We start from the raw sequence: 12326 nt of genomic DNA on the forward strand, positions 1-12326 counted from the left end.
TTTTTATTAAAAATTTTGCTTTTTAAGACCTGTTTGATTTTTTCCCTAGTTGAGGCTCAAGGGAATTGAGTCTGTACTCACCGGGGCATTGGTGGGGAGAAGGGAAAGATAAATTTCCTCTTTGTTTTAAATTCATGGAGCTTGAATCTGTATTGCCTCTGGGTGAGAGGAGAGAGGAGGGGTAGAGGTGGAAGCCTCTGTCTTAAGATTCAAGAAGTTTGGATCACAGTATCTTCCAGGGTAACCCAGGGAAGGAAAGTCTCAGAGAGGCACTGGGTGAGGGAGAGTTTACTTTTCTTGTGTTAGGATCCAAGGGGTCTGGATCTTGGGGGGGTCCCCAGGGAAGGTTTTGGGGAGACCAGAGTTTATCAGGTACTCAGAATCCTGATTGGTGGCAGCGTACCAGATCTAAGCTGGTAATTAAGCTTAGAGGACGTCATGCTAGTACCTCATTTTTGGACTCTAAGGTTCAGATTGAGGAAAGTATACTATGACAGCTTCAGTGACAGTGAAAGGTTTTGTATCTTGGACGGAATCCCTGTGGCTGATTGTAATACACTGACATAATGTTTATGCTGAATGGTTTCCAGGGTACATCCTGTACATATATGCAAATTGTATATGATGGGCAAAGGCACTTGCTTGTACATCCACAACTGTGGATTTCTCCCCTACTGTCTCTTACTTTCTATTATGAATAGATTAAATCCTTGCATTGTTCATGAAGGTTAGTGTCTTTCTCTCTTTTCTTTTTTTTTTTTTTTTTATCCCCTTGGTGATGAGTTCACTCTTGTCAGCCAGGGATAGTCACACAAACTATGTTAGTCAAAGACCTCTATCTCTTAGGCTCAGGGTCAGTAAACAGCTTTCCCTGGCTGATGGGATTAGAGTTGTCAGGGAAGAATTTAAGTTTTTAGGACCATGATCTTTTAATCTTCTTTGGTTCACTTAAATTAACTCAGCCATTGAAAATCCAAGCCCTCATTAGGTTGTCTGGGTAAACAATGGGCATGTTCACGGAAGTTCCTTGATGTCATTTCCAAGTGCCACTTACTATTATTAAAGATAGTAGAAAGTTCCACGAGCAAACCAAATTTCTCGGTTTCCCAGGTTTGTCTTTTGTATTTTTTTTCTAATTCTAGAAATGGCAGTCCTGTTTCAGATTATCTGTGAGCTGTTCCATTGTCTGAACAACCTGTATTCAGATGATGTTGGGAGGGGATGGAAGGGACTCTTTCTTCTAAAATTCTGGCAAGATGCTCCTGGCTATTGGAAGGTGCATGAGCAATTTTGTATTATTCTACAATAGATCTAATTTATCTGAGAGCCCAAGAAACACAATAAATTGATCTGTTCGTAATTTCAATTTTAAAATACTGAACATCCCCACCAAATATGACTAATGGTACTGTTCATTTCAGACTCTATCTCAGCTGCTATCCAATGCAAGCTTTATAGATTTTATTTAAAAAGGAGTCACTGGAATAGCAGAGCCATAGAATTTTTGTCATCAACTGCTAAGCTTGTCTGGATCAGGCCCCAAGCGTGAAATTCCTTACTTGAAATAGTTTTGCGCAGGACAGAATAAAATAGTAGCAATCGCCAAGTTTGCTTCACTTTTATTAATACAGATTATTATTATTATGGGTTCAGGCAAGTGAGCTGATTGTACTGCTGCCAGCCTTATTCATGGTTTTTCTTTGTGTCATTATATCAGGGTTGGAATACAAAACCAAATAAACTAGATTATTACTCACATTGAAACTCAAGGGATAATTCATTTATGCTGCCAATTTGTCTGCAGTGGGTTTGAAAGGGAGAAAAATTATAATTAAAACAATAAATATTAGGAAAAATACTTTATTGCTCAAAGGCATTTCCAGTCTTGAGAACTGGATTTCCGCACAGTCAGATCACAGTGACTATAACTTGCTTCACATTTCATTTAATAAAATAGGAAAGATGACCCAATATCTAAGGCTTAGACCAGCTGAGCTACTGGTATTAGACAGTAGCACCTTTTAGTTGATTTTCCCACCTACCCCCCCCCCCATCCCTGCCTTGTATCTATCACAGTGCAATTTTTGTGTGTTCTACATTTACAGCACACTGCAACTTATTAGTGGATCCACAAACCTGAATGGGTTGTTACATCAAGTATAAGTCATTGGTGAATAAAAACCTATACCTGTAAATATATGGATATTTCTTCATATCTTTTAAAATACGTCCGTCCAATATGTCCTTTTAAAAAATAAATAACTTAATCTGTTGACATGGCTCTAAAGAATGAGAATATTAACTGCATTTTGAAATTCTAATTTGTTTTCAGATATTCATTGTTCTGCAAGCTGAGCACAGCATCATTATTCACTTTTTGAAGTATGATTTATCTGATTAATGTGGTTTGGAGATTACTATTATTTTGTGTCATTTGTCTCCTTTTTATCTTGTGTAATGCAATTTCAATAAGAGATACCCTTGAAGAGTTGACTGCAATTTATGTTACTGAGTTAGAGATGCAATAAAACATAAGAGAGTTGAAAAGTGATATATTAGGTCTATCTACTGATGTGATCCTGGGGATCATTATTGTCCTCATGACTTGCCTCTACACTGGAAATGCTTCATATGGTCCGATGTATTTTTATAATTAACTTTTTCTGAGGTATGTATGTGAATAAGAATTATACAGTTGTTCTAGAAACAGGGTTTTTTATGCAGGTCCAATAAAGGCAGTTGGCAGCATATAGAATCAGACACATAGGGTAACTAATATGATGTACTTTGAGTTTTCAAATTCTCTTCTTTGTATCATATTCTTCAAAGGAACACAACTGTATGAGTTCCATGTTTTTGCTTATAAGAGGCATTTCACAAACTCTCTCCACTCATGGTGGAAGAAATGAAAATGGAAGAGAGAGGTTGCGATCTCTCATTGAGGAACCAGGAGAAAGAGAATGGTTTCTTTTATCTGAAAGAAGTTGATTTGTCCTTAAGCAGACTCATCACCCAACAAAACAGATGTGTGTAGAGCTGACTGAACTTTTTCATTGTTTCCACCCCACACCCCATTTTTGTGGAAAAAATGTGACACATTTTTCATCTAGCTCTATTTGTTTGAATACAGTGCCAGAAGCTGTGCATGGACTCCCATTTCTGTCCCTATAAATGGCGTTGTTATAATTTAGACTTGAGCAAGATGAAAAATCTTTTTCTGATATCAAAACAAATTAAACTGGGAAGCTTGTGGGATACTTCTCCATAGTTTGTTTGTTTTGATTTTGGTAAACACCAGTACAGTCCTCTGAATTTCAGAACCTTTCGAAATAGTGATCTATTTAGAGGAGAACAGGTGGATCTGGGGACTCCATGCTGGCACCCCTCTTCTCCTGTCAGGAACTGATGATTCACCCACCAGGAGAAAGTCTGAGGGCCCAAGAAACCTCTCATTCAGGCACCAGTCCCTAACTGCTTTCACTTCAGATTTTCATGTTCTCTTTTTTCCAGCCAAAGAGGAAAGGAAAATCTGAGAGAGCAGGGCTTCTCCTGTTCCAGGAACAGGCAACTTGTCCTTTGATTTTATAGCAGCAGGGGAGCTGAGCTTTCTCTTGGCTTAACTTCTGCAACCCACAACAAAATCAGGTAAAATTTTGATACCTAGTTAATCACCCTTTTCTGGACCGCACAACAGAAAGTATAATTGACGTAAGTGTTTGTTTACTGTCCTCCCTAAAAAAAACCTCCATAGTGGCACATGACCTTGAAAATATACCTTAGCTCAGTGTAAAATTTGCATGTTTCAGGGTTACCCATGGTCACATCAAAACTAACAGCAAACTCTGCAGACCAGAAAAATTTAGGTGTCCAGACTCTTCACACAGATACTGGCAATGACTTGTTTCTTTTCCCACGTATAATATGCATATATTTATTTGTTTGTTTTGTTTTTGGAAGACTTACCAAATTCTCAGCTGGTGTTCACTGGCATAGTTCCATTGATATTAATGGAGTAAGGCAGTTTATAGCAGCTGAGGATTTGGCCTGGTATTTATAGAAAATCTTTAAATCTAAAAAAAGGAACACCAAGTTACTAAACTAGTGGCTCCTACTTACACCCAACAAAAGTTAACCCTTCCCATGGCTATTCAAAAACTAGTGTCTGATATGCCGTCTTATTATTGTATAAGGTCTTTGGAGAGAAGCTTTTTGGTGATGAGCAGGTAACAAGAATTAATGTAGAAATCTAGAAAGTTTAATTGATCTTCACTGACTCAATATTGGAGTGTATTCAGAATTTGTTTAGGACAAAACAAGGCTCTTGAAAGTATTTTCTTTAATAATAATAATGACATAATAAAAGTTCATGTGGATTGATTTTGGCTCAAAGATGACTGTCAACCACAATACACTGTTGCTGGTGTTATGTTGTATTTTTCAAAAGATATTTGAATGCATGACAGAAGCAAAGACTTCTGTTGCTGGAGCTAATGAAAGAAACAGTCAAAGAGCATAACAGAACATGAAATATTTAAACTGATTTTGATATAATTTTCCCGTATTTTGTTATCCTATATTGCTGAAATAGATGAATGAGTTATTGGCCCATTGCAGAATTCCTGTACATTTTTATTGCAAAAATGGCTACCTGTAAAAGTAGTAAGTAAAATATACTGGACCATATGGTCCTGCGTCCCTCACCTTGGCTAACAGAGTGCAGAGGGGACCTTAACATCCCAAACAGTGTTGAGTGGGGGTGAGGGAGATAAACAGATGGAGAGTACTGTATCTGGTGGGTACCACCCTCTCCCAACAGCATAAATGTCATTTTCTCCTGTGGTTTATACATACAGTGCAACTACACTCCACACAGCTGAGAGGTATGGCAGGCAGTGTCAAGGGAAGAGCTGTTCCATGCATCATGTTCCCTGTGATCTTCTGTTACATGGGAAATTGTATGGCTACATTCAGTTTAAAGACAGATTAACCTATTGTAAAAACAAAAGTATTTGGTTGTGTTCTGCTTTTTTAAAAGACTTGAGAGAACTCTGCCTTGTGCTTCAGCAAGAAGGGGATTATAATAATAATCCATATTTAATTAGACCCAAGATCCCAGTTAAATATTCATGAGATAGTCACTGTCTACAAATATTCTTGAAAAGTAAGTTGTGTGAATATGAACAAAGGAAGATTGTGAATACTGTGAAAATGAATTCCATTTCTATTCAAATGAATGTTCATAAATACATATTCAGTATTATTCATCTGGACCCTTAGCCTGTAAATGATCCATTTGCCCCGGGCACCGCCTGGGCCCCCATGAGAATTTTTCAGGGCCCCTGGAGCAGGGTCCTTCACTCGCTCTGGGGGCCCTAGAAAACTCTTGTGGGGCCTGGGCCTGGGCCCCCTGAGCTGCTTCTGCTCCCGGTCTTTGAATTACCACTGAAGCGGGGGCCCCCTTCCGCCGAAGACCCCAGGCCCCCTGAATCCTCTTGGTGGCCCTGTAAATGATTGCCAAATGGCCCAAGTGTCACACATTTAGGCTTCCTACATGATAGACCTTGTCCACATTGAGTCTAAAATGTGTCAGAAGCCAAATCCCAGTGTGACTGCACTGAGGCAAGCAGCTAGTACACGCAGGTAGAGCTGTCAGAATGTAGGATTTGCATCAGTGTTGTATAACTTTTCTTGAAACTAAGGTTGACTGCTTGGTACATGTCTTATAGCATATTTGCCTGTCTACTCTAGAAGTTTGCGTCAACACAACTATACTGATAGCTGTGAATAGGGCAAGTTCCAGGATACACGAGGCCTATTGGTGTATCTTTTCTGGTCTCCTATTCAATTTCTTTTCCTTGCTGAACTATGACACTGACTGATTTATCGCCCATAAAATCTTTGGTTATTGTTACTGTTCTGGGCTGAGGATAAAACTGTCTTTTCAATGTACTACTCTGTAGTGTATACACAGTGGACTGGCTGAACATGCAGTGTAATTCAAACAATAACTTGACATTTATCAGTGTAAGTATTTAATAGGGAGCTGTTCAGAAATGTCATATTAAGGTGTCATCACAATTAGTCATTGGGATGTTACAAAAATAAGAGTTAACTAGTTTATTGTTTACTGGCAGTAAAGAAGCTTATTTGGCTAAAACTGCTAAGATCCACTTTAGCTGAACAATAGGACTGTTCTGCAATTGGCTACCTTGCCATAAAATAGGAAGATGGGTTTTAGTTGTGAATAAAATACATATTTTTACCATGACAGTGTTTAAACTGTAAAAAGCTTTCTAAACTTTGCATTCTGTAAGTAAGACTAATTGTGTGCACTAGATAACTCAAATTCAGATGTGAGGGGGTTCTTGGGTTTTATTGTATAGTGGTTTTTAGTTAGAACTAGATTTGATAGTCTGCACCTGCCCAGAATAAGGGCAGCACACTGTTGTGCTGACCCTGGAGCTGACTGGAGGGGAACAATCTCTCCCCTCTGCTACAAGGCACAAATAGACTATGCTGGGTCTACACTCAGCACAACATATGCTCCCTGATGTGCTGTTGTAGCTCTGTTGCCAGGCTCTCTGTGTTGGTGTTTGTGGGTGCTAGGGCTCCCAACCCTTTACAGGTACTGTAGAGTCTGCTGGCCATTTAATGCTGAAAGTGATGCACAGGAGTATTGTGCTATTCTGCAGCGCAGGCCACAATCTGGCCCTTGGTATAAGGAAGCCACGCAAGCACCAAAAAGGCAATCTGCACAGTTACCAAAAATAATTTATCACTTCTGTTTGTATAGAGAGATTCTGCAATGATATAATTTGTTAAAACCTTCTCAGGCTCAAGGCCAGAGTTCTTGCTTGTGACTGAGCGTCTCCTGACTGACTTAATTTTTTTCAAATAACGAAGATCTGTATGATGATAAATATTTGTTTATATATTTAAGAAAAACAGAAATACTAGATTTTGCCATCAAGTTAACTTGCCTTTAACTTGTCTGTAGCAACTAGCAATGGTTTTCTTAGTTATACGCAAAGTTCTTACCACTGAAGGAAAATCAGACTCTTGGTGTCATGATCACAGGTCTTGAACCCAGGTTCGCAGGAGTGGCCGTGCTGCAGCTCTCTAGCTGGCAGCCTGCTCATGCTTGCTTGCTTGCTTGGGACCCATGAAGCCTAGTGCCAGTTTGAGGCTCCACCCCTGAGGTCCTATTGGCAGACTCTTAGAGTAGCTGATTGTCCCACTGTCCCCGCTTAAGACAGATGTGGGAACAGGAAGCTGTCTGAACAACTGGGCTGCATCCTGGCATCTTGAGCTGGTATGACTCCCAGCATCTGATTTGTGGTTCTGATCTCCATTTTGTCTCCTGTGTCAGACTACCACTGGTATCTTGACCCAGGTGACTCCTGATTCTGATCTTGTGACTGTGGGCTCTGGCTCTGTTTACTAGGTGTGTCTACCCACAACTCAGCTGAGATGCCTGGTTTCATAAAGTGAAGCTGGTTTGGCTTTCAGCTAGAAACTTCTGCCTTTCACCTGAGAGAGAGAGGATTCTCACTGTAAAATTGTGCTTTGTAGGCAACAAACTGCTTTTCCTCCCGTGCTAGAGTGGCATGTCACTGTAAACGTCCAAACTTGCCAGCTAGGGTGACCAGATGTTAAGGGGAAAATATCGAGACCGCCACAGGGGGAGCATTTGTTGTTTTTTTTTTACACTCACTCTCTGGGATTTCGGAGGCAATTCAGCGGGGAGCCCTTCAGTTGTGGATGGTCTTTGGCGGTATTTCAGTGGTAGGTGTTTTGGCAGCAGGTTTATTACCTGCTGCCAAAATACAGCTGAAGACCGTCCGTGACTGAAGGACTTTCTGCCGAATTGCCGCCTAAGACCAGGAAAAAAATATTGGGACAAATGGCATCCTGACCGTACTCTGGTCAGGACACGGGACAAACTCTTCAAAATCGGGACTGTCCCGATTTTGATCAGGACATCTGGCCACCCCATTGCCAGCTATTGGTTATAAGACCAAATTACCATGAAGTTGATTGTGGAATAGCTGCTGTATTGCTGAACATTGCCTACGAAGATCATGCACATCTATTGCTTGATTACTGTTGTCAGTTTTGAGATAATTGCGCCTCCGACTCCTCTGTCATCTGCTGCCGGGATGGCCCCTTAGGTCTCAGGCTTCCAGCTGTCACTTCTCTACAGGAAGGTCCCTCTCCGTCCAGACTGGGAATTTAGGTTTGCACTTCCCATGAAAATCACTGTGATTATCCCAGCAGGTCTGATCTTACCTCAGCAGCTGCAGCTTTGCCCTCTTTCTCCAGGGATAATGGCTGTGGATTTACCAGTGACCAAGCAGCCTGCACAAATCAAAGTATGTTTATTTCAGGAGAAAGAGCATTACAGCAGAAATGTTATAAAACAATGAAAGGTCTAAATGCGTATTAAGCTTACCAGAAGTCACCCATCTTCCACTGGGATGTCTGGTCACTTGTCAATGTCCTCCTTAACACTTCCAGCAGAGTTGGCCGTTTTGGTAAAAGCTTCATGTCAGTTTGCAGATGAAGAACACCCTTGTTTGATTTAAGCTCAGTCTTTATAAAAAAGCCAGTCTTTATCCCCTTGGCCTCTGGTTCCAATTACTTGGTCTGACCTGGTATATGCAAAAATCCCGGGCGAGTGGTCCTTTTTTGGAATTGTTTCTGTTCCAGAATTTGCAGTAATCATCTCCCACAGATTATAGCTCCCTGGAGGAAGTTTGATAAACCTTCCCCTTGGAGTTAGAATATAATTTCTGACTCACAAAGATGGAGATAACATTTGTAAAGTTGTTAGAATGGTCTGATATGCCTGTGTTCATCATATCCACACCTTGTGTCCCTGAAAAATTGACTCTCCCTGTTTTCAGGAGCATCTCTGTCAGTCTTACAAAAAAAATGAATTGTCCCCAATTTTCATAATTGTTGCAGATTCTGGTACTGCAAGATGCACCCCTCTACCTCCAGCCAAATGGGTTGCTGACGCTGACATATGGCTATGCATACCCATACTCCAGGGCCAGCCCTCTCTATAGGTCTGTCACGTGATGCCATCCTGTCCTGCCTCCTCCCAAGACCTCTCACTGAACCCTTTGTGCTCTCATTTTCCCCTCCCCCATAACCTTCTACAGTTAGGCTATGAGAAGGACATGAGTAACTGAGCTGAGGAGGCAGGGGTGCAGGGAACAGTTTGTATAGTGGGGATGCTGGGAGCCATTGAACTAAACTGTGAACCCTGTGTATGATGGGAACCACTTCAAGCCAGGAGGTGCAGCAGCCCCCTGAATACTCCTACGTGAGCAGGGAGGATTGAGAGCGGGCACTTCTTCTCCTCCCATTCTGCAAAAATCCTGTTGTGTAAAGTTACTTGACTGTTCTCTAAATCTCCTGCATGCCCAGATGTGCAAACAGGTGTGTTCTGCTTTGACAATCTGATCCCATTACCTAACTAATAATAGAAATACTTACATTTAAAGTGGTTTCCCGTCTGCTGCTGCTGCTATATTAGAATGCTATCTGAGGTTTCTGCCTATGAGATGAAAGCTTACTTTTTTGCAGCATAGGTTTTTTTTAAATGACTTTCTGTGCTTGTCTATACTTGCACACGTTGGATGTTCTGCAACTGTTTGAATGTATCCAAGTACAATTCCTGTTCACTGGTTTTATTAAGTACAATATTTACTTCTTGACTGCTAAAATATTGAGGGGAATGGGTTAGTGCAGAAGCAGATTTGACAGAGTCTCAAATGTGAGCAATGAGATAATGATTGCTTCAGCAACACTGTAGAAGTGACTGAAAGCCTATCTGGTATTGCATGTTTTTAAATATTTAAGTACATTTGGTGAGAAAATATGGGTATTTCATATGGTACACTTTGATCTTGATGTTTGTTCGTTACTCATGCAGTAAGTCAGTACTCCAGTGATTTAAATGCTGGGCTCTATCCATTTGCTGTGCATTATGCTACATTTTTTTAGGATCCATGAAAAAGCATCTAGATGTTGATCAGTGGGCACCATATCTGAGAATTACCATTCATGAAACTTTAGTTAAAACTGACATCACTTAATTTATTAATCCTGTTTCTCAGCTGTTATGCAACTTTGGCCAGAAAAAAACACTCAGGAGTGAAACCTGGAACAAAAGTTCTCAGTTTTGGGGGAAGAAAGTATTTTTTTACAAAATTCTGATGGTATTTTCATGTTAGTGATTTAAAAAAAACCCTTTATACATTTCAAATTTGTTTTAGTGAGTATGGAACTCTCATATAACTGAAGAATGAAGAGCAGAAATGTTGGCGATTGGTTATTCCATAATGTGTGTGGACTGGCATTGATGTATTTATTTTAAAAGACAAAGAGCAAGTTCAGAGACCAATCTAAGCTGGTATAATTTACAGCTGCTTCTACACTTATCACTGCCTACTCAGATGTATCTTACACTGCCTTACACAGTTCCACAGAATTCGACCCACTGAGTCTAAGGTGAAACTTAGATTGAGGGACCTAATGAGTGGATATACTAATAAGAAAAGCAACTAATAGGAGCCTTTATGTAGGTGTAAACTAAAGAAGAATCTCCCACCCTCCACACACATTTTATTTTCTGTCCTTGTTTAACGTCACTGTCTAGTTGAATGACAGTTTTAGTTCTAAAGGCACTCTTAAAAACATTTTGACTAACGTGCATGCTTTCAAGATGCCTGACTCTGTACACAGGCAGCTGATTAATCTTTGCTTCTATCTTTTGTGAAGACCCTAGCCTTATGTTAGAAATGACTTAAGTGTGATTTGTGGCTACCCTACTTACACATCATTCCGAGGTCGAGGAATGATGAATGAGTTGTGGGGCCAAGAATCACATCCGCAGAGCTAAGGTATAGGGCTTGACAGTGACATTTTGCTTTGGATCAGTAGACTCACATTACTTTGCTGCTCCTTTATCAGTTTATGGAATGTAAGCCAAGGTATATAAATATAGGGGATATCTTTATAACAGTAATATTTGTTTTATGTTAATGTATGTTCTAAAATAAGCTATTTATTCTACCTTTAAAGTGCTATTGTTAGTCTTCTCCATATACTAAATAAAAAGCAGGACTTCAAATGAGAGTAATTGAAGTTATTCTAATACGCAGTAGATTTTTGCTTTCAGTGAAAAATCCTTGGGTAATTTAGTGTGCATTATTTTCTCAGGATAGTGTATAGAGGTACCTTAATTACAGTAATTAACTTTGCATTTGGAATAGCAGGTACTAACCACTCAGTGTGGGATCATATTTAAACCTCTGTTATTTGTCTTTGATGAAATGTCAGTGCAGGTAAAGCTGTTCTCAGGGAACTTCAGCTTAGTTGTACTTTTTTGTATGGAAACCTTCAGTTATGGGGAGAGAAGAAAACTCCTTTTGCTCTTTTTACAGTTGACATTTTTTAGAGAGCTGTCACTTTTCTGTAATTCAGCATACACTGTGACCTATGAGTGACTAGCTTCTCTAGAAAGTCATCGTATCATGCACATTGGAACATGAACTTCATAGCATTTAAATGAACATATATTTTCTTTTGTTTCAATATGCACTACAGTTCAAAGTGACTTAAAGAAGCACACTCCACTGAAAAACTGTGCTGTGTAAGTCACGTAGGCTCTGGTTTTTAAAGGTGCTTAGGTGACTAACATCCAGTGATTTCAATGGGTGTTAGGTGCCTAAATGCCTTAAAAAAAAAAAAAAATCTGGGCTTTGAACTCTTCAGAAAATGTCACCCAATTTTAGCCTAATAATAAACGAGCCTTATAATTTTTAACATACCATTAAGAATTCCAATGGTAGCATTTAATGTATTAGATTCCCCCGTCCATTTTTAATAACCCAGTTTTCTCCCCGCTCCCCCCCACACTAGTTTTCTACCTCATGCAGCGACTATAGACAATGTTGTGTAGAAGTTTGCCTTTCTGGTGCCTGTGCTGTACTTTGCTCTCCGGAAAGAGGACTTCAGTCACCAAAGCTGAAAATGTGGTACCTATAAAAACACTAAATCACTTAATAAAATTCTCGGTAACATTAACTTTCAAATACATTGGTCATTCACTGAGACTAAGACCTTATCAAGCATAACACCCATTCATACACAGATATAGGAACCAACTTTTCATTTCCCATGAATAATCTGGTGCAGAGCTTTTGAAAAGGTTGAGATTTAGGAACTCTATAGGTCCTATAAAGTACAGTGTAAAACACTTCCTGAAATATCTGGACTCCATTTTAACACTTTGCACCCTCAGATTTTTTTAA

General features: G+C 39.7%; 1 protein-coding gene across 1 annotated transcript in view; it reads left to right on the plus strand.

Moving 5' to 3' along the window:
* ATP2B2 (ATPase plasma membrane Ca2+ transporting 2) overlaps positions 1-12326 on the plus strand; it is a 633448-nt gene that overhangs the window by 35909 nt on the left and 585213 nt on the right. The gene's annotated exons all lie outside the window — the stretch shown is intronic.

This window comes from Chelonoidis abingdonii, chromosome 17 (assembly GCF_003597395.2).
Source record: "Chelonoidis abingdonii isolate Lonesome George chromosome 17, CheloAbing_2.0, whole genome shotgun sequence".
Taxonomy (NCBI): Eukaryota; Metazoa; Chordata; order Testudines; family Testudinidae; genus Chelonoidis; species Chelonoidis abingdonii.